Here is a 26,844-nt window from a genome sequence, read left to right as displayed (position 1 = left end):
AGCTGCCCCAGGTCTGTTCCCTCCCAGCTCCTGCTGCACCCCCAGCCTGGCTGCTGGTGGGACAGAGCAAGAAGATGGAAAGTTCTTGGCTTGGTGTAAGCACTGCTCTGCAATGATTAAAACATCAGCATGTTATCAACATTCTTCTCATCCTAATCCAAAACACAGCACCCTACCAGCCACTGGGAGGAAAATTAACTCTATCCTAGCTGAAACCAGGACACCATCCAACCAATTCTTTCTCCACCAAAGTCTACCCATAAAATCCATTTCTCTCCAATTTGGAGAACAGGATGTCACGTGGGACCATTGCAAAGAAGTCCAAGTAGATTATATCAGTTGGTCTTCCCTTGCCAACTGATGCAGTCACTCCATCATAGAAGGACACCAAATTGGTCAGGCATGATTTACCCTTGATGAATACATGCTGGCTGTCATGGATCATCTCCTTGTCCTTCATTGCTTGCAGGAAGATTTGTTCCATGGTCTTGACAGGCACAGAGGTGAAGCTCATTGGCCTGTTGTCCCCTGGGTCTTCCTTTCTACCCTTTTTAAAAATGGGAGTGATGTTTCCCTTTTTCCAGTCACCAGAGACTTTGCCTGACTTCCAGGACTTTTCAAATATGACGAGGCTTGTCAGCTTCATCAGCCAATTCCTTCAGGACCATGGGATGCATGTCATCAGACCCCAAAGACTTGTACCTGTTCTGTTTCATCAGGTGGTCTTGGCCCTGCTCTTTGCTTACAGTGGGAGGGACTTTGCTCCCCCAACCCTCATCTATAGGTTCAGGGAAATGAGAGGCATGGGTAGTCTGAGGCAAAAAACATGTTGGGTACCTCAGTCATCTTCATTTCTACTGTTACTGGTTTTGTTTTGTTGTGGTGTGGGTTTTTGTTTGTTTGATTTCCTCTCCTCCTAATTGCTTGGTAAAGGGAAAGAGATTGAAAAAATATTTTTAGAGTTGTATGATTTTTGCTAAGAGCTCATATTGTTGATATGGAGTGATATTAGCATTAAACGCGTATAAGGACTTGAGTTTGAGAGCCCCCTGTACTGACATCTCATTTGTTTGCATTATGAAGAAAATATGAAAGTAGTACAGCATACGTAGAAGTATGCTTTTCACACAGTCAAATAAATAATGTAAAATGAAGAAAAATGTACAATAGTAATCAGAAGATCAGCTTGCAATCTTAGATTTAACCAGCTCTGTGACTAGAGTCAAAATACTTAGATCATTCAGAGGAATATTTCTGTAACAAGCAAATATGGCTTGCTTGCTTTCTATGAGAAAAAGATTGTCTTTGTTTCCTGTAAGTCTTTGCAATAGATTCATAGTGTGTTTAAGGGCAAAGTAATAGCCATTATCTTCTCAAAAAAATTTAGAAGTAATTTTATGAATATTATTTTACCCGTTCTGCTTGGAGAAAAAAAAAAAAAAAAAAAAAAAAAAAAGAAAGAAAAAGAATCAGGTTAAATCATAATCAGGTCTACATGCAGAAAGCTAGAAAAAAATATTCTAATACATAAGAGGTAGTTTTTTGTTGGGTGGATAGCATCCCCGGTCAGTTTTGTGTTTATGGCTCAGTACTAGTGAAACATTTTATTTTCACATCTTAAAAGATCATTTCAGGGCTGAACAAACACAGCAGATTCAGCAGCAGCTGGAATACAACTACCACTGTTCACCCTTTGGAAAGTTTATGAAAGCACTGGTATGGTTCTGAAATATTAAAAGGTCTTCTGAAACTCAGAGAGAAAACAGCAATGTAAAATCAAGGGTCTGGTCTGGCTGAGTGGATAAAGTGTCACCCTTTTATTCTGGGGACCTAAATCTTTCAAGTCAATATGTGGTGTAGAAAGGCTTTTATGGTCATTGGCTAGTGGCCATGAATTCATATCAACAAAAGTAGCATAATTCAGACCAAGAAAGAGGAAGAAATCAAAGTGTAACAAGGCTTGTGTTATAAAAAGGCACAGTCCCTCACTTGGAAACAGTCTTGAACAGTAACATCTGACCCAAAGCTCTTGCTCCTGGGAGAGAGTTCAGATCACAATTTGCATTTGTATGTTTCAGCTTGACTTAGCTCTATACCTCTAACAAATTTTACACTTTACATGGTTCCATGTTTGACATGACTCTATTACCATGGTACCAGAACACCTCAAATTTTGATACACTTATTCTTTTAACCCTGTGGGGTAAGGAATACTTGAGCAGAGACATTACTTACATTTACATAGAAAACTTGACTTGCAGCCAGAATATCTAGAGTGCTTAAAATTTCTGGCAGTAACACAGGAAAATCACTAGTCCATAAAAAGTTTGAATTTCAGCACAGTAGCTCTGGCAGTCCTTGGGAAGAAGGCCAGTGCTCCAGGCCACCTCAGGGCATGCCAGATTGTCTCATCCTTGTATTCCAGGCTCACTCCTAAGGAAAGACAACCTGATGTTCCATGCAGGATTCAGGCTGAGGCCAAAATGACAGAACAAAATCACTATGTCTCTCTCAAGACCTCACCTCCCTCAGATGCATCCTTAAGCCTCTCTCCAACTTCTCATTTCAATAATTTGTACAGTGTTCTGGCAACACTCCTGTATTTCATATCTGATACCTTTGGGTACCTTTACACTTTCCAAGACAAGAAAAAATCTTTCTTGCTGCTCCAGTGGTTCCACAGTTATCCCCACATGAAGAGGGAGAAGGGAAGTCATTTAAAATTATTTTCAGTCTTTCCACCTGCTACAACTTAACAAGCAGCTATCAGCCTTGCTAATCTGTTTCTCACTGGTGGGTAGACGAAAAGCTCTTTTAAGTAACATTTATCTCCATCGAGCCAACCAGATAAGGGACTGTACTGACCTGTTCCTAACTGGTATAATTGTTCACATCTACTTCTAAAATATCTCCACAAATATTTTAATTGCCAATAATTAACTGCAGATATAGAAAGAAAAAGGCAAATAGATGCTCACAGCTGGATTATTCCATGCTTCTGGACAGCTTTAATACTAGATAAGATGCAGTGTTTGGATGCAAATCTGGCATAAGTGATCCCATACAAAACTATTTCTTCAAGACATCCCAGAACACATCTCAATTGTCCTATATGAAAAATAGGTTTTCCTTTCCAAGTGTTTATCCTCTGATTAATTAACAAATATTGGGAAAAATATCATTTCCCTTCTTATTTCAAATGAGGTTTATTCCAAGAGTCTTTTTTCTTATTTCATGAAAATTCCTTTTGAATGTCATAGTAGATCCTCTGTGGACTGGGTTCATTTCTGTAACAATGGAAATGTCATAGTGGATAAAACTGAGTACATCAGATTCAGCAAACAAGCTTCAGTATTGTGGAAGTCATCTTTTATGACTTTAAGGAAGAAGCATAATAAATATTCCTCCTGTATATGAATAAAAATATAGAAATATTGTAGAGGATAATAATGGTCTTTTCTTCTAGCTAACTTTCCTAACTTTTTTGAAATCTAATTTATTCTTTGGGCACTACAATAATCTGACAGTGAGTTCCAGAGCTGAAATGCATGAGAAAAGCACTTCCTTACATTTCCCTTAGACTAGTAGCACGACAATTTCATCAGATGGTCCCTATTTCTTCAAACATGGTCAACAGTAAACAAAGCAGTTCATCTTCTCTGTGCTATTTATTATCTTATATAATTTTGTTCCTCGGTCTTTTTTTTTTCTCCCCAAAGATCCATAATCCTAGCCTAACTGATCTTCACAAAGGTGTCTTCATAATGCCTTTGATCTTTGTTGATCTTCTTTGTTTCAACAATTTGTTCTGTTGGAAAAGGCTGGACAAAACTGCGTAGAGTATTCAGGACACGAGGTGATCCTGGCTTTATACAGAGGAAAAATTATGTCTACCATTCTGTTTTTGATGCTTTCTTTGTTGTTTGTGCTGTCTTCACCTTTCACTGAGCACCTTGTAAAGAGGTAACTACAGCTCTAAGATGTCTTTCCAAAATATCAATACCTCATTTATGAATCTATGGCAATGTACAAATTGTTAAGACTGTGCTTACTTGCATCTATTACTTTTCATTTATCAGCACTGAATTTTGTCTCTCATTGTACCTCCAATCACTCAAAATCACAACATCTACTTACACTTTTGTTGTCAGTTTTATTTTGTCACCTTGAAGAATTCTGTAGTATCAGCAAAGTTTGTCACCTCATTATCCACCTGTTATTCCAAATAATTTATAAATGTGATGAACTTTACAAATCCTAACAAGAGCCTCTCTGTCTGTACTGACAATCTTTTTGCAAAGTGAAAACTGCAAATCTCTCCCTATATTTTGCTTCCATCTTCTCACCTACCATTATGCTTTCCTTGATAACTTCTATCAGTCTTGGACACAGCTGGCAAAAACTACATTCAGGATTCCAGGTGCTGTTTTGGAATTTTAGCAATTCTAGCTTTATAGGATACTCACACTCATTTTCTGGTCTAAGCTTCCTTTTTTTTTCTTTTTCCTTTTTTTTTTTTTTATTTTAATCTTAGCTTAATATGTCAAGTAAATTGTCTTGTAGTTGGATAAACCAATCCAAAGTCAAAAAGAATCATACAAAAAGAAGCCCTGTTTAGAAAATCAGCCTTTTCCTTCATCATATAATACCAATTTGAAATGAAAAGGAGTATTTTAACCAGTTGAATCATAGCCTATTGACTCCTGCCCTTCCTTAGAGCTACCCCATTTCAGCAATTCACATTTTCACTAAGCATATTGAGGATATGGAGAGGCATTAAAACTTAGTGGTGTGACAATGTCGGGGAGGTGTATTAACTTAGCCAGCTTTCATGCTGACTTTGCAGTGATAAAAATGAGACGAACCAGTGGGTAAAAAAATACATAGAGATATAATAACCAGTCTGCTTCTTTCCTACTCATCTCTGGCTTCATGATGCTGAAAATCTCACTGCTTCAGCCTGGGGAAAGAAATCTTTCCATAATCCTACAAGAGTTTACAATCTACCATACAAATCAAAGTAATATGGTAATCAGCAGATAAGCACAATAACACATGTGGCGTTAAATGAAGTCTCTTGTTCTCTCATGGGGAGGAAGAGAGAGACTTATTTGTTCAATATACCATTATAAAATTATCTAGTTTTAGGAAGAAAAAAAAAAAAAACAACAGAGAGCACATTTTAAATTTTTATCTTTTTGCTTTTTTTTTGTGAAACTTATTGATGAATAATTTAAAACTGTGTCTTAGTTATTCTCCTCTCTCTATAAAAATGTAATCTGACTTAATTATGTGTCATCACAGTAATAATAGTAAAAGAAATCCACTCCAGGGATGAGTAGAGCATATAGTTTTATGGAAAGTCCAAAAGACATTATTTTAATTTATACAAAATGAGTTTTAGCACTTGAAATACTTTTATTCATAAAATTGTTTCCAAGCATTTCACAGGCCTCCTACCAACAAGGAAAGTTTCACAGCAGAGGAATACAAAGGATGGTGGCAGCCTTCGTTAAAGAATGGCTAGCTGGTCACGAGGATTTTATGCACTGATTCGTGAACTTAAGGTTGGCAAGGAATATTTTAAGCACCAGAAATAGAGGATATGGAAAACTTCTATTAACCCAAGACAAATCTATTTAGTTGACCCCTATCCATGTCACGTCAACAAAGCTATGCTGCACAATTAATTATTAACAAAATTAGCAACAGTTTGTGCTGATGTTTCTTCAATATGTAAGGACCATTTTACATGAGATCACAACAAGATGGTATTTAAAGCCACCTCCTGGCTAAAACTAGATATTATGTTACTGAGAGAGATGAACATCCACAGAAAATGAATCCAGAAGCAGTCTTGCTCTATGTGCACATTTTTTCCCAAGTAAAAATTCCTAAGCATCTCTGTAAAGGGGAATATTCATATTTGCATCCTAGTTATACTACCTTTATGTCCAGGTCACATATGCCTAGGGAGGCTACTGTGTTTTTGAATGTAAAAGGGGCTCACAACCTGGTAACTAAGATGGCCATTCTGTGGAACAAATGAAGTTTAATAATCAAATAACAGCCCAGCTCACTAACTGGAATTGTTTCTCTCCTTAGAAAGCTGACACAAAGTCTCATTTTCTAGCATGGAACATCCATCTATTCTAAGATAAAATGTCCAAAATATAGGTTAAAATTTCAGAAACTAATGTGGGAAAACTGACATATATTATATATTATATTTAAAATAATATTTATTATTGCTCAGATTTCCCTAGAACTACCACCATTTGTTTCCACATATGGGGTAATTTAAAAGACAAGTTGGTGGAAAGCAGCATTCAATGTTATTTTTTTTTCTTGTTAGTGCTTTTACAATATAATTTTTTATGAGACACCATTTACTCAATTGGACTGCAGTTTTTAAAGGGGCCGCAATTTTTCGCATCAAAGTCTCTCCAAGAAAATTCAAATGGACCAAGCAAAAAATTGAAGTTCAGTTTTCAAAAATGAACAATGATGTCAGGCAGTCAATTAAAAACCCTTTCAAATGCCTTTTTTTTAAAAAAAAAAAAAAAGGAAAAAAGAAAAAAAAGAAAAAAAAAGATTTTGGGCAATCAATTAAAAAATCCTTCACATGTCTTGTGTCTAAAGAGAACAAATGATCAGAACCTTCTGAAGGCCAAACCAACAAGCCAGTACAATGAGTGCTCAGCTGCATACACAGCACAGAAGGACCTAGCCTCTCTAATCACACTGGGACAGATGCTTTGCACCAGCCCTCTTTCCTCAAGTGTCTTTTGAAAACCTAAGCTGTGTCACTTACACTTGCCAGCCACGGCTTTCTTGTTTTCTTGTCCTCATTTCAGAGAAAAGATAGATTATTGCCATTCTTTTGTTATAATTAAATAATTTATGTACTAGGCTGTACTAGGCTCTCTGTTCATGTCACTGTCTCAGTAATGGCCTTCATATTGTTTCTTCTTGTAATATATGCAACTTGGAAATATTATTGTAATATAGATTAAAAACTGTTTTCATCCAAGCATATAGTCTCACAATCAATGATCCTTTTGGAGCTGATTTCAGTTCAAATTATGGCTTTTGAGAAAAACTCATAGAGGTTTTCATGATGTTGAAGCTAGTGCTATCAGGTTTCAGCATATTCAGATAGAATGTAGGAACATAGGAGATTGTATGTCACCAAGTATGGCACCAAATCACCAAGTTGTAGTGGTTGGGTAGTTGGTTTTCTTTCCTTTTTTTTTTTTTTTCTTTTTTTTTTTTTCCCATAAAGTTTATAAAAGTTTTTTTTTTTTTTTTTTTTTTTTTTTTTAATGTTAATAAAAGCTGTTTTTTTAAAAAGTGAAAGGGCAGAATGAATGTAACTAACTTTGCTAAATACATTTTGGTTTTAATGCCTATCACAAGGGAACAAAGCAGAAATAAAAATGGCATAAAACAATGGGCCTCAGAAAAGAGACTTAAAAAAAGAAAAAGCTCAACAAAAACAAAACCATGACAGTCTGAAAGAGCTGCTGTAGCAGAAGGAAATAATTCACTGAAGAATTGATGCTGAAAAGAAGCAGAAATGAGTGGGTTGAATCGATGGGCGTCATCTCTCCTTTTAGCAATGCAGAGGTCAGCAGAAGTAAATTGAGTGCAGATTGTAATGTCAGAGGCATGCACAGAAAAATGTCTAGAATCCACAGTTGTCTTCTGCAAGACCACAATCCTCATACTTTCTCTAGAAGAGCCTGATCTACTTTCAGCTTTGACTCCCCATTTATTTTTTGACTGGTTTGATTTTTTGACATGAATGTGAAAGTGAGCCTAGTTGGAAGCCAAACTTTGTCTGAAGTGTTCACAAAATACAAGATTTCTTTGGGGAAAAAAATGATATTTTCTGGTAGGATTTAGTTTTTCTCCCTCAATCCCTATCCTACTGCTGTAAGTCGGCTGTCAGTAGGCTGCTAGATAAGTACGATTTTGGACACCTAATTTAGATACTTAACCTTAAGCAACAAGAACCCTCTTTATAAACCTCCACAGGCATACATTTTTCTCTAGACTTCTAAAATGAAGCAGTGAACTCCCACATAATCCAAAGTGAAATCATATAGCCAAGACTAGCAATGCAAGCATTGTCTGTATGTTGCCTGGTATGCTGGTATGTTTTCTGAAAATAAATAAATAAATAAATAAATAAAAATTCATCACAATAAAGAACTAGCTGTCATTTCATGTGTTTAAAAGCATGCAGAAACCTATATAAACTTTGTATTTGATGACTTCTCTACAAAAATAATTCAGTTTAAGAAATTACCATGAAAAATCATGAATTTAGCAGCACAACTCCAGTTTACTACATATGACAGCATTCATAGAGAGTTTAGCAGCATCCTTCTAGAGCTTCAGGAATTTCAGGGCAAAATGAATGTAGGCCACCAAGTGTTAAGGCTAATTGCATGTACCAGACATTCCTAAACTCTCTGCTAATAGGATCACTATTGTTAAAGTTGTTTTAAGGAATTAATGTGGTTTCTCAGATCCTCACAAGGAATCTACCAAGGCTCATTACTAGTTAATGGGAGACTAATGTTGTGGAAAAAGGAGAGACTTAACAGAATTTATTAGCTTGCATGAGACATCTCTGAGATATAAGGAGAATACAAAGGGGTTAAAGACTGCTGCAAACTCTCCTACAGAGATAACTAGTTATACAAAAGGGTAAGTGCTAAAAAGCTTTCAAGCACTGCCTCACCTGACAAGGTTGGGAAAGTACGTATTATCTGAAAGGCAGAGCATACTTTTGAGAAGTAAGAAGGAGGATTCTTTTTTGGCTTGCAAATGCCTACCTATCAGACAGGAGGGGATTTACATGGGAGTGTTCATTTGTCTGCTGCTGAGACAGACTCACTGGGAACGATTTTAATAGACATCAAAAGGATAGTTAGAGTTGCATGAGTTCATCCTTTTTGCATTACAGAAGCTGTCACATCCTTGTCTCTCCTCCTCCTCTTAAAATAATAAATATTAAAATAATTCTGAAGATAATTCATCATCATCTTCACTAGGAGCTGTTGGATGCATGCTAGTTTTAAAAGTCAGCATACTTTTCAAATGTGGCTGCCTATAGGATCATTAACTTCAGATCAGCAGCCCCCTGGGAACAAGGTTGTGGGCTCCGAGTCCTGTGTTTGGGACATTAAAATATACAAGAAGTTCTCTGTGATGAAATGAACCTTTTAGGTCACACACCATATACACCTGCTTTTCTGGTGCTCTGTTTCAGTGCCAGGTTATCACTATGGAAATTTGCTACTGTTTTAAAGGCTTGGGTTACCACAGAAAGGATGAATTAAAAAGTACAAAATTTCAGAAGGCATAAGTACAGCATGAGTACATGGAACAAGTCTGGAAGTGACACACTGTGACCTTGGGTGCATGACTTGATTTGGACGTGTGTTTTAACTGTATCTTCTCTGTATATATAACAATATCAAATATAGGAACACTTCTTATGATAAAATGTCTGGATAGAAGAATGGATGCGTTCTTGATAAGTTCACCTTATCAAATTTTGACTTTCTGTGTAAGCAGAAGAAGACATCACCTTACTGAGACTCCTATCTATAGAGGAATTTACCTTCCTATACTGGGAGCATTAAAAAATTCAGCTTTATCATACAATCATTTAAGTTGGAAGGAATCTCTTGAAACCACCTAGTCCAACCCCTCTGGTCAAATAGGATCAGCAACAGCAAGTTGCCCAGTACTTTGTTGGACAAAACAGTCCAACTGTTTTGACTCTACAGGGACAGAGACTCCACAACTTCTCTGAGTAACCTGCTGCATTGCTTGACCACACTCATAATCAAAGGGTATTTTCTCATGTTCAGATTGAATTTCACCTGTTTTATTTTATCTCCATTTCCTCCTGTCACATCACTGGGTACTAACTGAGCGTCTGTCTCTCCCTTCATTCCCTTCCATCAGGTGTTTAGACACATTGATAAGATCTCCCCTGAGCCTTCTCTTCGCCAGGATAAACAGTGCCATCTCTCTCAGCCTCTCATACAGAAGATATTCCAGTCTCTTAAAAATCTTTGTGACCCTGTGCTGGATGTGCCACAATACATCTACATCTCTCTTGTACTCGGGAGCCCAGAACTGGACACAGTACCTCAGGTGTGCCCTCACCAATGCTGAGTAGAGGGAAAGGATCACTTCCCTTGACCTCCTAGAAATATTTTGCCTAATACAGCCCAGGAAACCCTTGGCCTTTTTTGCTGTGAGGGTGCATTGCTTGCTCATGTTCACCTTGCTATCCACCAGGTCTTTCTCAGCAAGCTGCTTTCCAGCCACTCAGCCCCCAGCATGTACTGGTGCATGGGATTAATCCTCCACAGATGTAGAGCCTTGCATTACCCTTTGTTGAACTTCATAAGATTCCCCTCTGTCCATTTCTCCAGCCTGTCAAGGTATCTTTGAATGGTGGCATGACCATCTGGTGTATCAACCAGTCCCCTCGGTTTGATTATCTGCAAACTTGCTGAAGGTATGCTCCATCTGTCTGCCATTTGCCCAGTAAGGATATGTGAGATGAATTCCATCCTATGTGTTTACAGGATCCATTATAGCGTGACTGTGAATTTAATGTGAATCTATAAAGTTTTAAGTTAACTTAATAAAATAATAAGAACAACTATGTTCTGTAAACCTTCTTTACCTCTCAGAAATTATTGAAGCTACCATCAGAGCAGAGGAGTGATAGTCAAACATCAAGAAAAGCAGAATAAAAATTCGGTTGTTAGTAAATGATAATTCCTATAGAAAAGAAAGCCCAGGTCTTGACCACAAGAAACTCAGGAAATGGAAAACAGGTTAATAAGAAGTATGAATCTAAGATAGATTAGTAAAGTCTCACAATTCTTGTATACATAACTGATCAAAACTGAAGTGGTTAAATTTGTCTTAGCTTAATTCATTTTTAGTATGTACTAAATTAAACAAAATTAAGGTCCTCTTTACTTCTAACAGGGCTATCTACACAGGGATTTAACGTAGCCTAAGTGTGATCTTTAACATTTAATTTGGATTGACTTTCCTAAATGTCCCAATGCAGAAGAGTCCTATTAGTGGCAAAAATTAAAACCAGACAACAGACAATGGATGCTAGCCAGGTAATGGTAAAAAGTAATTAAAAGAAGACAAAGAATCTTTCCAGAAGGAATTATGAGAATCCACAGATTCTGGCCAAGAGGTGATCAAAGCGGTTACCAACATACAGGAAAAGAGCCAGCAACAGATGAAGGGTAATCATAAAACAGATCAAATACTGTCAGTTAGAGACTGGCATTGCAGAAGATCTGGAGCACATGAAAAGACACAGAATTACTGTTTTTAAATGCCCAGATGGAACTGGGAAAAAAATAAAAATGAAGAGAGGAAAAACAGCTAGCCTATTATACAAAGAAATGGAAGAGTTTTAATAAAACAGAAGAATCTCTATATTCTAAAAAAATTCAAGGTAGTAGACATAGTTAATGAGCCTTTAGAAATGCAGAGACTCCAAAATTAGAAGTTGGAAGACCAATAACCTTTCAGAATTCCAGAAATAATTACTATGGAGTCTTTCACCTTTATTTCAGGGCACAACAAAAAGACCGTGGGACTTGTATTGTGTCTGCTCAGGTAATATTATTATCTGTAAGGGAAACAGTGACTGATCCACATAGTGCTTGCCATCTATTCCTAGTAATACATTCTGCAGAAAACTGAGCGAGATTCCAAAGTAAAGGAAATTCTTATCTGAAGCAATCATACAGCAGCTCAGGTGGACACTGACTTTTTCTAGAATGCTTCTCTGCACCTGTACAGAAAGACTCATTACCAAATAAAATCACATCTTTACCTGCTCTCCAAATGGGGCATGGTGACTGAAAAGTAAAGCTACAGCTTCACTGGCGAGCTTTGCTATGAACTCATGCTGTCCCTTATTGCATACAGCCTGGGAGGAGATGGATCGGCCAGCTAACACACTAAGTAGCCTCTCGATGATGCTCATCACATCATTCTGTGTACTAAGGACTTCTGAAAATATAATCTTTTCAACCTTTGCAGCCAAATGGAACAACCCTTTGGGGGAATTGTCCTTTACCCCACTTTTTTGCAAAATACATTTTAATAAGAATCTGATACTTTTTCCCCACATATTTCTGAAGCGTAACAGAGCTGAATCAAGCACAGGTTTCCATAAAGCACCCCCATCCCTCTTATTTTACATGCTCAGGCCAAAAGCAGGAGATGAACAGAGGCAAGTTTCAGCCTGGAGACTCCATGGTAGTACAGCATAGAAAGTCCTAAGAAATTCAAACTTTAGTATGGCAGTGGAGCCTACACTGGTAAGTCAAAGAGTACAGGAGATCAAACATGAAGAAAAATGAACATAAGTGAATTCTCAGTGTTTGCGTTAGAATTACCCCAGAGCAGTGCAGCACAGATGGAATCTGATAAAAGCCTCTCTCTCCATGAAGGTTATACATCAGTTTTGCCTACACTGTTGGCTTAGCTGAAAGCTTGCTTTGCCATTTATGAGACATAGATTATATGTAGTATAGCCACCACAAGAGTGCTAGAAGGAATATAGTTTGTAACCACATTAATGCCAATACCTGCTCTTACAGCCCTCATCTCTTACCCTGGCAAAATTTCACACTTTATAAAGTAGGAACTGAATCTAGCCATATGTGATTTATTCTTGCCTAAATTAATTTACAACCAAAAGACTTATTTATTTCCTGCCCTTGGTATAATCTGATTGGCTTTTGTGACAGCTGTAAAAGGAAAGCTGCTAAGAGAGACAATCACATCCGACAAAAAATAAAATAAAATAAAATAAAATAAAATAAAATAAAATAAAATAAGCTAATGAAATCAGGCTTTCTAAAGGGAAGTGATTTTGACAGATTAAAAATTATAGTTTTGTATGGATACTACCCAAGTTGTCAGCCCTTCTTCCCACAGTAACAGCAGGCTCCGTTAAATTTGAGGAACACTCTGTCTGTTCATCATGTTATGTAAAATCAACCTCTAGCCATATCCGGGTGATTTCCTATGGTGAAAGACTCAGAAACAGAAGGTAAAAATTCCCCATTTGGCATCTTAATCTTCTATTAATGATGCAACCTGTACTGTACCATCTGAAAAACATGAATCAACACTGAGCCCACCCTTCCACAAATAGAACTCTTTACTCATAATGTGGTGATCTTTCTCTTTCTAATTGCTTCTTACAGATTTTTAAAAGGCACTTTAGTCCTTAAGTGTAAAATTTGCATTCAAACTACTGTACAAAGAAATACTAACAATGATTTTGAAGTAATTCCTTCTAACAAAGAGCACAGACTTCTGATCACACACCATCAGAGAAGATGGAAGTGTACATGAAGCATTTTTCTTATCTCATTAGCAGCCATTAGAAACCCACAGGGGAAACATAATGACCAGTGGAAAAAGGGCAGAGCAGACTTCAGTGAACAAAACAGATGTTTAGTGCATATAGATATTATCCAACACTAGCATCAAACTAGTGAGTTTGGCCATTTAGGGCATCTCCTAGGAAACCATCAGATAACATTAAAAGATATTGACTAACATAAAAAGAGCTGCAGGGGAAACGGTGTATATTTGATAGAAATGGGATGTGCTTCTAAATGCAGCAATTCTAATTTCTGCCAAGGAAAAAAAAAAAAAAAAGGATGATTTTGCTAGATGCATATTGTGGCTTTGGTTAAAAGGCTTAAAATTTGCTGTACATTTCTGTATCTTGACATTGCAGTCTTTAACTAAGCAGCACGTAAAATGCCCTGCAAAAGCACATCTCAAAGAGAAAGCATATAAAAAGATATCTCTTAAATACATTGCAACTTGTACAGCACATAACCTTGTTTTGTTATTCTTGTTAGTTATTATTTTCTTTTTCCTGCCAGTGTTTTCTGGCTGAGTTTTCCACATAGTCTGAGGGCTGTAAAATTGGCAATGGTATTGGACACTTCATTTTCTTTAACATCCTTTGAGAAAACCTTCTTTTCCACATTACCCCAGAAAACATTTTAACTGACCAAGACCAACTGGTACTATGTCTGTCACTCCATGTAAAGTATTCTTACACATATTTACAACAATTAACCTCTGCATTTTGCCCAGGAAGACATTCGATTCAATAATATATTTTCATTTCCTTTATCCAATGTTGTGGCTGATCAACAATGCTTATTGGCTGACAGTTTCTTTTTAGAGTGCTAAGGATAACTTTTCCACTGTGATTACTGATTTGCCCTCTCTACAATCAGCATGCAGAAAGGTTAGTTCAGAATTTGGCTAATGTTTGGCTTTGTTGATCTGTTCATGTTGGCTGCTACGCCTTTTGGGCATGACCAATCAGAGCATGAAGTGTCGGGAGATTTGCTGTCTCTCTCTAGCCTTGGCGAGTGACTTCCTGCGGTCTACCAGACCAGCATCAATATTCTATGCCCAGCTCTCTCTATCTGTGGCAAGTGATAGAGGCACATATTCACCTCTAGATAAATCCCAAACTGTTCATGCACATTGTGTTCTTTCTTCAGTTTGGTACATTTGCTTAATGTGTTCAGGTCAAGTTGTATCAACAATTTAGCTGAATTCATAAAACTATGGGGAAGGCTATAATTTAAATTCAGGAATAGAACATGTAGAAGGGAAACACTTCATGAACACTAGCATTTATTTTTTTTTCTGAATTTAGACTAATCTAATATACACACAGTTCCCTACAGCACAGCTGTAGCAGATTAATAATGGCAGTTTTAAAGGCAACTAGTCCAGCCCATACATGCCATGGAGTTAAAGCTTTCCAGAGAGTTGGGGGGAATTAAAGAGAAGATAATGGATCTATTTCTTAAAAGATCCACCCTTTTAATCCTATAAACCATATGGCTATCCCAGCTTTCCATAGCTTCTGTTTAATACTCCTGTATATACCCCATGTTCTTCTGGGAAACTATGCATGTTAGTGTGCAGAGTATCAGCATGGCACCAACACACTGCTTAGGTGGGATACACCAGCTCTGCTTTGGGAAGTGATAGTCATCTGGCCAGAGATTTTTGAAAGGACAAAGGTCTGTCGTCTTCTAATTTGACCTAAGAGACTCTGTTTACATAACAGACAAGCTACCAGAAAAAAAGAAACCAAACCAAACCAAAACAAAACAAAATCCCCTCTGAACTATAAACCTAGCTGAACTTCTTTTGATGTTTGCATTTTATTTTTCAGATGGAGCACTGCCAAATAACAGCTGCATAGACAGTTAAGCTTGATCATTTATAGAACTGCAAAGGGTTTGATTGATCAGCTTAGATGTCAGCAATTTTGTAATATGCTTGTGCACCAAAGGAGCAGAGCAGGTTGGGAAATGCAAAGGGGAAAAATATTGTGTATTCTGATTGTGTCCTTCACACAAAATTACAAACATTTTCAGCAACAAAGTAATTCACTTCATCCAATAGACTGCCTGCAAGTTCAGGACAATAAAACTGAAGAACATCTTTAACTGACAATTTAAGTTCAAATCATTTTTGACTGGCAAGGTGTGGTATCATCCAGAAGAATTGATGCTATGGTAGTAGCTTCAAATTACGGGGTTATAGTGTGTCTACTCAACATGCAGCTCTTATCAGGGGAGATAAGGGGAGTGATAGGAAAGAAATGGATAGCAATAAATGCTTTCTGTAAGCTCTACAGTTAATTAAGGATAAGAATTTGTATACATATTTATACTTGAGTAGAACTCAGAATAAAAATCAAAATGGAAGATCTTGACCGACACTAAGTACATATTGTAATTCTCCTTTCAGCACCATTTTCCTATTCAGTCCTCTCTATGTTGTCTTTTTTTTTTTTTTTTTTAAGAGAGGTCTGTGGAAAAAAATGCATCTCCCTGTCAGCAAAGGAAATCCGAAACAATGTGGTTTTCTGAAAATGGTGGTTTACTGAAATTATATGTTTGTGTTAAGCCAACCCATTCCACCCCCTACCCCAAAATAATTCAAGGCAGGTTGTTGTGTCAGCAGTTGTCACTCTTTGTTAGTAAGCGTTAGGGCTGAGATAACTACTAATGTCCTTCTCTCAGCTGACGGGTATAAAGGGCATTAAAAGCATAGACAAAAACTGTGTGTTTTGAAACTAAAAAAGTAAAACCCTCTCCTAGGCTTTCGGTTAACAGTAGAACTGTTAGCACATTTTGTAATGGGCTTCTCACCCCAACAGATCTAAACAATATTCCAATATCTGCAACCTAGAAATCCACCCAATTCTAAGAGTTCATTAAATAGTACAGTAAATAAAGCAAAACAAACTACATTGAAAAATCCCAAGTAGTTTAAGGGAGATTGGTCTAATACCAGAATGCACATCTAACAAGTTAGAAGCATTTGAGATTAAAAATCCCTGACTCAAAATGGATGGGTGAACAGTTGGACCTAAGTGGATCCTGGTTAGTCCTCCTAGAAACTATCTTTTAACATTTTCAAGAAGAGGCTTTGTGGACTAAAACCCTAAGACCTAAACATACAGCCCCTAGAATTACTGCTTCATATCACAAAACTGGCCTTAACAGATAATCTTTTCTCACTGGGATTTCCTATCAACACAAATAGACCCAGCTATCCCCACTGGATCAGCAGGAATGCCAGACTGATACAAACAGGAATCCATTCTGTCTTGCAACCTGAGAGCACTGATATTGGCTCTTCCCCAATTACTATAAGAATGATTGTATTGCTTCTCCAAATGATGTGTCTGCTGAAGTTCCAGAAGTATTTGGACAACGCTCTGAGACATATGGCTTTATTTCTGAGTGATCCAGTGTGGAGCCAGGAGTTGGACTCGATGATCCCTGTGGGTCCCTTCCAACTCAGGATATTCTATGATTCTATGATTCTATGTCTGTTTTGTCAGAGAGAAGGAAAGTTTCACAATAACTCAAGATTCAATATTAGAACTATCTGTCACTTCTATTTAACTGAATATCCCTTAAAAAGGGACCCATATAGATGTTGATTAATTAGCTTAATGCTCTTATACTACCCAGTGTTTTGTTCTTAATCCTTCTTTTGTGCACTCTTTAATTACGCAGTTGCTATTTTAGAAAATTTATTTCTTTCCTTTAGTACACAGTTTCTTGTGTCTGTGCAAAATACTGTGGTTGAAGGACTGCTCTATAGAAATCCCTAATCACGTTTAACAGTTTAATGTTGCACAGTAACAAGGTTGTGTTAAAGCAATTGACCCTTTGGATCAGCTGATTCCATGAAAATCAGAACAGCACTTCTTCACTCCTCCCTCCCACACGTCTCACTGAAGTACAGCCACCTCAAATGCAGGCACCTATTCTGGATAGTTGGGACCCTTCTACAGTGAATAACAAGAAATAGGCACAATTTATCTTACAATAGTTATCTCAGGATAGGGTCGATTGCCCTCTGCGTTGCCTGCATCTCTCCACTGACTTTACAAAAAGCTTAAAAGAATTCGCTTAGAGAAGACATCTAACTTTTAGATGGATAATGTTAATCGAGATGAATCCTTGCTAGATGTCAGTATATGATTGCTGTAATGCTGGCTGTCATATCAGAAATGCCACCTCCATGTCCATTGTTATAGATGACTCTGACTGTAAAGCACAGATCAAAAGATACAGTAGATTGGGATGAGTTTCTTTTGTAATGCGGATTTGCCTGAAATATATTGTGATTGCTTTATCTATACAAGTAGTCTTAGAAATGCACTTGTGCACTGTTAACAGGAGCAGAATGTTCCTTAAAAATACATCTATTCAGTGTTCAGCATCTTCTTCACTCTGTTCCAGAACTTGGCATTTTTATTGTATTAATGTTTTAACCATGATATTTTAATGTTTTGTCCCGGATATTTCTTCTCATAAACAAACTACCAGCCAAATACTTCCTGGCTTATTGTACCAGTGTTTGACTATGTCTGGCTTTCAATCACAGCTTCACCATTTCTCTGAAACCACCCTTGGTCTTCTGGGTAGCATAAGCCCTGTGGCAGGCTAACCTATTCAGAGAAAAGGTCGACAAACTGTCGGAGCAACGCTCGAAGAAAGCAAAACCTGCCGCACAGCTGAGAGCTGTGAAGTTGCCAGGAGGCTGGGGAGTGGATGCGAAGAAACTCCCTGCCTTCCACACCTCGCTGTGCTTAGGTCTCTGGATTTTTAAACCTTCAGACTTCCAGGCACTCTCCTCACTTTAAATAGCAAATGGGAATCAATTTAACTGTCAGCTGGAGAAAGCATTCAATATGTGAGACAAATGGGGATCTGGATTAGGGCCTGGGGGTAGGAGGCAGTTGACTGAGACAACTTCAGAAGACAACTGCATAAATAATGCCAAGCTTTTTCCCTACCATATTTCTAGGCTTCCCAAAGAAGTTGTCAAGATGAGTTTGACAGTAATCACAAGGCTGGGCCTACACAGGTCTGCCAAGGAGTGAAAAACTGAGAGACGTAACACTTGAGAACACTGGAAGAGGACAACCCTGCCACATTTAAGTGGTCTAATAGGTCTGTCCCACAGCTGGCTCATGCCTAAGGAAAATCCTGCTCTGCAGTAATCTGGGCTCCATGTACCAGATTCTGATTGCTGTAAATCCCTCCAGCTTCAGCGAGACCTCCACAATAGCCGAGCCCCAGCAGTACAGCAGGAATACAGAAACTGTCAGAAGGCCCAATTTGATGGCCAGCACTTCATCCTCTGACACAACCTAGTTGTAAGTTATACAGGAATTTCATAGTGTTTAATAGTAATGTGCACAAGGTAAAAACTTTAAAGTCATTAACAGTATAATTTATTAGTTAAGTTGTGCCAATGCCTATCAATCAGACTTTAAGGTTGGTTCCAGAGAGGTTTTTGATCTTCCTCATATTGCTTTGCTTTTCTTCTTCCATGGCAGCATTAGCAGGCGACAGTTACATTATATATCTACTCAATGCTCTGGTGAGAGACCATTATGTTCACAGATCATTACTGACATCCTGACATTTGTCATCTCCTTTCATAGCAGTTAAATCTTGCTTTATCTGTAAATGTCACCACGTCATTTATTCATGAAAAGGGGTCACATTCCCAAAATAGTACACTCAGCTTTTAAAAGCAAAGTTGGTTTTATTCACTGTGGTAATCCTTGGACAAACTTCACTGCTGCTAAGTACTTACTTTTTTTCCTGTGTAGTTGTTTACATCTCCACTTACAGATTTCAGGTTTACTTTTTTTGACAATAAAATCCTAACAGGAAGCAAAATGACCTAGATGAAAAAAAAAAAAAAAAAAAAAAGTGTTTATTCTTTCAGATTCCTATATTTAATCCACGTGGATTTATCAGCATGGAATGTACTCTTGCAAAGTATAATTTTAATTTGACATCATACTGGCTGAAAACCCACTGGTTGACTATTTTTACTAAGGCTTTGGTATGTAGTTCTCAGCTGGACTGTATTTCAACCTCACAGAAATGTAGTTTAAATAATCCTTGATAACAATACTTTTTCTTTCTCCTCTTCAAAGGTCTTAGAAGTTTAATTAATAAAAGTCTAGGCCCACCCTGTGAGATGTATGGATGTTATCATCTGAAAAGTAGGGAAAAGCAACAGAAGGTGAGGCAAGCAGGACGCAGGAAGGACTCTTACCATGTTCTTGGAAGAATTAGTCCTACATGCTGCTTTTGAATTTAGAAGGGAAGAGGCTCCTTCTTGCATAGTTTATGTACCAACATACATGCTGGTAGTGTATGCCTTCCTTTATCATATAAGCTTATATCTTGTTTCCCTTTTCCACTTGTTCAGACCCGAACATTTTAGGGGGTTGTTGAATCACTAAGGTTGGTAAAGACCTCCAAGATCACCTGGCCCAACCATCCCCCTACCACCAATATCACCCACTAAGCCATGTCCCTAAGCAAAAAAGTTGCTCAATCATATCTTAAGCTTGTTGTGTTTTCTTGATATTTGCAGATTTCCCTTTCAAGTTCTTGTTCACTTTTCCATTGAACCCATCTTAACAACCAGGCATGGAATCTGGAACTCCACCTTGTTCATTGTAGCAATAATATTATTTCTTAAAAAAAAAAGGGGGAGGTGGGGTGGGAAGGGCTGTGGCCAGATTTTAAGGCCAGATTCTAAGGTAAGATAAATTATCTCAACAGTTAGGATCCAGATCCTTGGATCAGAGTAGCACAAAAGCATATATATGCATATATCTATATATCACAGAATCACAGAATTTTCTAGGTTGGAAGAGACCTCAAGGTCATCGAGTCCAACCTCTGACCTAACGCTAGCAGTCCCCACTAAACCATTTCCCTAAGCTCTACATCTAAACGTCTTTTGAAGACTTCCAGGGATGGTGACTCCACCACTTCCCTGGGCAGCCTGTTCCAGTGCCTCACAACCCTTTCAGTGAAGAAGTTCTTCCTAACATCTAACCTAAAACTCCCCTGGCTCAACTTAAGCCCATTCCCCCTCGTCCTGTCACCAGGCACGTGGGAGAACAGGCCAACACCCACCTCGCTACAGCCTCCCTTGAGGTACCTATAGAGAGCGATAAGGTCGCCCCTGAGCCTCCTCTTCTCCAGGCTGAACAAGCCCAGCTCCCTCAGCCACTCCTCGTAGGACTTGTTCTCCAGGCCCCTCACCAGCTTCGTCGCCCTTCTCTGCACCCGCTCAAGCACCTCGATGTCCTTCTTGTAGCGAGGGGCCCAAAACTGAACACAGTACTCAAGGTGCGGCCTCACCAGAGCTGAGTACAGGGGGACGATCACCTCCCTAGCCCTGCTGGTCACACCGTTCCTGATACAAGCCAGGATGCCGTTGGCCTTCTTGGCCACCTGAGCACACTGCTGGCTCATATTCAACCGACTATCCACCATCACTCCCAGGTCCTTCTCTGCCTGGCAGCTCTCCAACCATTCCTCTCCCAGCCTTTAGCTCTGCTTGGGGTTATTGCGCCCCAGGTGCAGGACCCGGCACTTGGCCTTGTTGAACTTCATGCAGTTGACCTCAGCCCATCGGTGCAGCCTATCCAGATCCTCCTGCAGAGCTTTCCTACCCTCAAGCAGATCGACACACGCACCTAACTTGGTGTCATCTGCGAACTTACTGAGGGTGCACTCGATGCCCTCGTCCAGATCATCGATTAAGATATTAAAGAGGACCGGCCCCAGCACCGAGCCCTGGGGGACGCCACTAGTGAGTGACTGGCCTCCAACTGGACTTGACTCCATTCACCACGACTCTTTGGGCCCGGCTATCCAGCCACTTTCTAACCCAACGAAGCGTGCACCAGTCCAAGCCAAGAGCAGCCAGTTTCTTGAGGAGAATGCTGTGGGAGACGGTGTCAAAAGCCTTGCTGAAGTCAAGGTAGACCACATCCACAGCCTTTCCCTCATCCACCCAGCGCGTCACTCTGTCATAGAAGGAGATCAGGTTCGTCAGGCATGACCTGCCTTTCATAAAGCCATGCTGACTGGGCCTGATCGCCTGCTTCCCCTGCAAGTGCTGCATGATGACTCTCAGGAGGATCTGCTCCATGAGCTTTCCTGGCACTGAGGTCAAACTGACAGGCCTGTAGTTTCCCGGGTCTGCCCTCCGGCCCTTCTTGTAGATGGGCGTCACGTTTGCTAGCTGCCAGTCGATTGGGACCTCCCCCGATAGCCAGGACTGCTGATAAATGATGGATAGTGGCTTGGCCAGCTCCTCTGCCAGTTCCCTCAGTACCCTTGGGTGGATCCCATCCGGCCCCATCGACTTGTGCACATCTAAGTGCCGTAGCAGGTCACCAACCAGTTCTTCATGGATAATGAGGGCCACATCCTGCTCCCCATCCCCTTCCACCAGCTCAGGGTACTGGGTATCCAGAGAACAACCGGTATTGCCGCTAAAGACTGAGGCAAAGAAGGCATTGAGCACCTCCGCCTTTTCCTCATCTCTTGTAACTAAGTTTCCCCCCGCATCCAGTAAAGGATGGAGATTCTCCTTAGTCCTCCTTTTTGTGTTGATGTATTTATAGAAACGTTTTTTGTTATCTTTAACGGCAGTAGCCAGATTGAGCTCCAGATGAGCTTTGGCCTTCCTAATTTTGTCCCTGCACAGCCTCGCTACTTCTTTAAAGTCCTCCTTAGTGGCCTGCCCACTTTTCCAAAGCTTATAAACCCTCTTTTTCCTCCTAAGATCAAGCCACAATTCTCTGTTGAGCCAGGCCGGTCTTCTTCCCCGCCAGCTCGTCTTTGGGCACGTGGGGACAGACCGTTCCTGTGCCATTAAGACTTCCCTCTTGAAGAGCGCCCAGCCTTCCGGGACTCCTCTGCCCTTCAGAACCGCCTCCCAAGGGACTCCACCAACCAGTGTCCTGAGCAGCTCAAAGTCAGCCCTCCGAAAGTCCAATACAGCGGTTTTACTGGTCCCCTTCCTGGCCTCGCCAAGAATAGTGAACTCCACCATTGCGTGGTCACTCTGCCCAAGACAGCTCCCGACGATCACGTCCTCCACCAGTCCTTCTCTGTTTGTGAAGAGAAGGTCTAGCGGGGCACCACCCCTGGTAGGTTCACTAACCAGCTGCGTCAGGAAGCTATCTTCCACGCTCTCCAGAAACCTCCTAGACTGCTTTCTCAGGGCTGTGTTGTGCTTCCAGGATATGTCAGGGAAGTTGAAGTCCCCCACGAGTACAAGAGCTGATGATTTTGCAACCTCTGTCAGCTGCCTGTAGAATTCCTCATCCGTCTCCTCATCCTGGTTCGGCGGTCTATAGCAGACCCCGACCAGGACACTAGCCTTGTTGTCCCTGCCAATCCTAACCCAAAGGGACTCGACCTTGTCATTCCCAACCTTGAGTTCTACAACCTCGAAAGACTCTCTAATATAGAGAGCCACACCACCACCCCTTCTATGCTGCCTGTCCCTTCTATAGAGCTTATAGCCAGGCATTGCAGCACTCCAGTCATGAGACTGGTCCCACCACGTCTCCGTGATGGCAACCAAGTCGTAGCCTGCCTGCCGCACGATGGCTTCCAGCTCCTCCTGTTTGTTACCCATGCTGCGTGCATTGGTGTAGATGCACTTCAGCTGGGCCATTGCCTTATCCTCCGGCCTTGCCATTGTTCCCCCCTGCACAGCCCCAACAATCCTAGCCTCAGCCCCATCCCCCTTCCTATCTAGTTTAAAGCCCTCTCAATGAGCCCTGCCAGCTCCTGGCCCAGGATCCTTTTTCCCCTAAAAGACAGGGACCCGTCTGCAGCCATCAGGCCAGGTGCTGAGTAAAGTGCCCCATGATCAAAAAACCCAAGATTTCTGCGTTGGCACCAGTCCCGGAGCCACGTGTTTAACAGGTGGGCTTTCCGTGTTCTCTCTGAACCTCTCCCTGCCACCGTAGGGATGGACGAAAACACCACCTGCACTCCCACTCCATCCACTAACCGACCCAGTCCCCTAAAGTCCCTTTTGATAGCCTTGAGGCTTCTCTCTTCGGTGTTATCACTGCCCGCCTGGACTATCAAAAGGGGGTAATAGTCAGCGGGGCGTACCAGGTTAGGAAGCTTCCTGGCAACGTCCCTGACCCTGGCCCCAGGGAGACAGCAGACTTCCCTACGGGTAGGGTCAGGCCGACAAATAGGGCCCTCTGTTCCCCTAAGAATCGAGTCTCCAACAACAATAACCCTCCTGTCTTTCTTGGTGGAGGCAGTCCTGAGGCGCGGAGTTGACCTCCTCGCCCCAGGCATCCTCCTGGGAACATTTGCTACCTCTTCCTCACACACCGGCCTCTCAATCTCTAGGGCCTCAAACCTGTTGCGTAAGGGCACCTGGGAAGGTGGGGCCGGAAGGGGAGGGCATCGCCTGCGATGTCGAGCAGGGACCTGTTTCCATTCCTCCTCAGCTCCCAGATCCCCTCCCTCTGCCTGATGGGGACAGGGCAGGGGGTCCGCCCCCATTTGAGGAGTCTCACCTCGGCACCTCCCCTTGAGGCCCTGCAGGGAGTTACTCCACAAGTCTATCTCCCGCTCACACTCCCTGATGGCCCTCAACCTCTCCACCTCCTCCTTGAGCTCCGCCACCATGCGGACCAGGTCATCCACCTGCTCGCACCTCACGCACGCAGTTTCTCTGCCTCCCGCCGATGGCAGCAACAGGCTCAGACACTCCTTGCATCCGGTGACCTGAACTGCTGCATTTTTTAATGGGTAGTCGGTCTGGGTGTGTACCGACTTTCTGGAGAGCGCGCCGTGCCTGGTGGCGACCATTATCACCTAGTTACGGCTGTTGTTAAGGAGGTGTTGTTTGTGTGTAGGGGGAGCGCTCTGCCCTTCCTGCGCGCCCTGCCTGCGCGAACTGCCGCGCAAACTGCCGCGCCACTCCCTTCTGACGCGCCACGCCCTGTTTGCTCGCCCTGGTCGCCACGCTCCTGGTCGCTCGCGCTCCCTAGGGGCAGCTTTTGAACGGCTGGGGAGGGGGCGCTGCTGGCTCCACCTTCGCCTCGTCAGCCTCCCTCACGAGGGCTGCCGGGTCCTGGCGGCTCCCTCAAGTAGGCTCGATGCCGGAAAAAATTAGCCCTGCCTGGCCCGATCCCCCGCTCCGCTGCAGAACGCGTCTGCCCCGGAGCCGATCGCCTCGGCAAATGGCCAAATATATAGATAGATAGATGCATATACACCTAGATGAAAAAAAAAAAAAAAAAAAAAAAAAAAAAAAAAAAGTGTTTATTCTTTCAGATTCCTATATTTAATCCACGTGGATTTATCAGCTCTTATATATGAGTATTTATATATGCATATATATATAGCTTATCTAGTGATCTGCCATCTTGAGCTTTTCTACACTGATAAAAAAGTAGCAGTTCACTTCTCTACAGTAATTTCCAAATCATTTTACAAGCTGTATGAAGTATATACAGCAATTACTTTTCACACCACTCACAGCAGCTGCTTTATGAGCTCAGCAATGCTACACAATAGCTGAAGGTAGAAAACAATAAAAACTGAGGCCTGAGTTTACCAGGGGTCTAAAAGGGCTGCAGCTTCTCCATTAATGTTGCCCCCTGAAGCATATAATCAACAGCTGGATCCATTTCTGAAACTGTCACTTCTCTTTGAAAACAAAGAGAATAATTTAAGTAAACTGAATGGTATCATAGAATTGCAGAATCATTCAGGTTGGGAGGGACCTCTGGAGGTTATCCTGTCCAACTGGCCACTGAAGGATGAGCCACAGTAGAGCAGGTGCCAGGTCTTTGCCCAGCTGAGTTTTGAGTGTCTATAGAGAGCACCAACAATCTCTGTTCCAGTTTTTTTAGGGCCGCTGTAGTCAGGAAATTATTCCCAGTATCTAAACTGGAAGTCCAGTGCTCCAGCTTTTGATTTTTGCTTATCATATTACCAGGCATCCCAGAGGATACCCCAGAGTCTTTTCTGGGACCTGAGCAGGCCCGTCTCCCTCAGCCTCTCTTTACTCTTCAGCCTACCTTGTGCTCCAGCTTCCTGACCAACTTGGTGTCCTCTGCTGGAGTTTGTCAATGTCTTTCTTGTACTGGGGCAATCTAAAATGCAGGTGTGGATGCAGTCGGGATTGCAGTCTTACATGTGACAAATGATTCTCTCAGGGGGAGAATCATTTCTCTCAACCCTTGCCTGCACTGCTGAGGTGTAAGCCTGGTCCTCCAGGTGTTACTGGTGAAACTCCTGTGCATTTCCTCCAAGTGCTTCGTGTTGCCATAGTTTCTGCTTCAAGTTTTCAGTGTCTCTTCTTCTGCCAATTTTCCTGCCACTTTTTTTCCCCAGCATGTCTTTACAACTTCCAGTTATGTGATTTTTGAGACCAGCTGGAACATAAATGCTCAGAGCTGAAGAATAAATAAAATGGTTGCTTTCAAAAAGTTAGCAGACTAAAATCTATTCTCTGCCAGCTATCTGTTGAAGTCAGGGTCATTACATCTACTTAAACCAGCTGAGAATTTCATCAAGTATTTGACCACAGCTTCAGATCACACCAGGTGAGAGACCAGTGTTCCTGTGGAAATCTGTAGTATTCCAATTATGCTGAGTCTTAAATTTAGACACACACTTACTTTTTAACAGTATTGAGCAAATTGCATTTTCCAAAAAAAAAAAAAAAAAATAACCTCTCTTCCCTACTGAAGCCTGGCTCCTGACATTTGTCTCTAGAGTACTTTTTGCCAAGGAACCAACAAAGGAGGTCACATAATAAACCCTTTTTAATAAATTTAATAAAAAAGGGTTTATTTGTATAAATAAATTTGTAACTATTATATTTGAAAAACATCACTATCGATATATGGAAAAAAAAAAAGTGTTACCGTATATTTTTATAGGATTTATGAAGAATAAAATATGTCTATAAAACTTTCTGAAAATAACCTTGCTGGATGTTCTAAGGAACCCCTATTTAATGCTGGGGTAGGCTTCAGGGGAAACCTCTTCCTTTTAGCATCTCCACTGAGAATATTCTGCATGAAAAGAGATTTAATCTCAAGAAGCACGTACAATTTTTTCCTCTTGAGATTAAGGGTAACATGTTATTTTAAGATTTCACCACAATAAGGCAGAGTAAGTAGTGATAATCAAAAGGAGAGGAATTAGAGCTCTGAAAGTTTATTTTGCTGTTGGTGTACTTCGTCATGAGAAAAACATAATGGATGTAATTCTGGTTTCATGCAAGCCACTGGGAGTTTTGTCACAGGCTTGAGCGATGTCAGGAACTGACACCATTTCTCAGACTGACAGTAGATTTTTTACA

At 40.7% G+C, this 26,844-nt stretch overlaps 1 protein-coding gene across 1 annotated transcript in view; it reads right to left on the bottom strand.

Moving 5' to 3' along the window:
- TDRD15 (tudor domain containing 15) overlaps positions 1–26,844 on the bottom strand; it is a 135,203-nt gene that overhangs the window by 3,337 nt on the left and 105,022 nt on the right. The window contains exon 4 of the transcript XR_014691367.1: positions 19,264–19,353. The gene's annotated coding sequence lies outside the window, so the exon portion shown is untranslated. The remainder of the gene's footprint in view (positions 1–19,263; positions 19,354–26,844) is intronic.

Source organism: Aythya ferina (assembly GCF_964211825.1).
Source record: "Aythya ferina genome assembly, chromosome: 3".
Lineage (NCBI taxonomy): Eukaryota > Metazoa > Chordata > Aves > Anseriformes > Anatidae > Aythya > Aythya ferina.
This window is presented reverse-complemented; position numbering and strand designations above follow the sequence as displayed.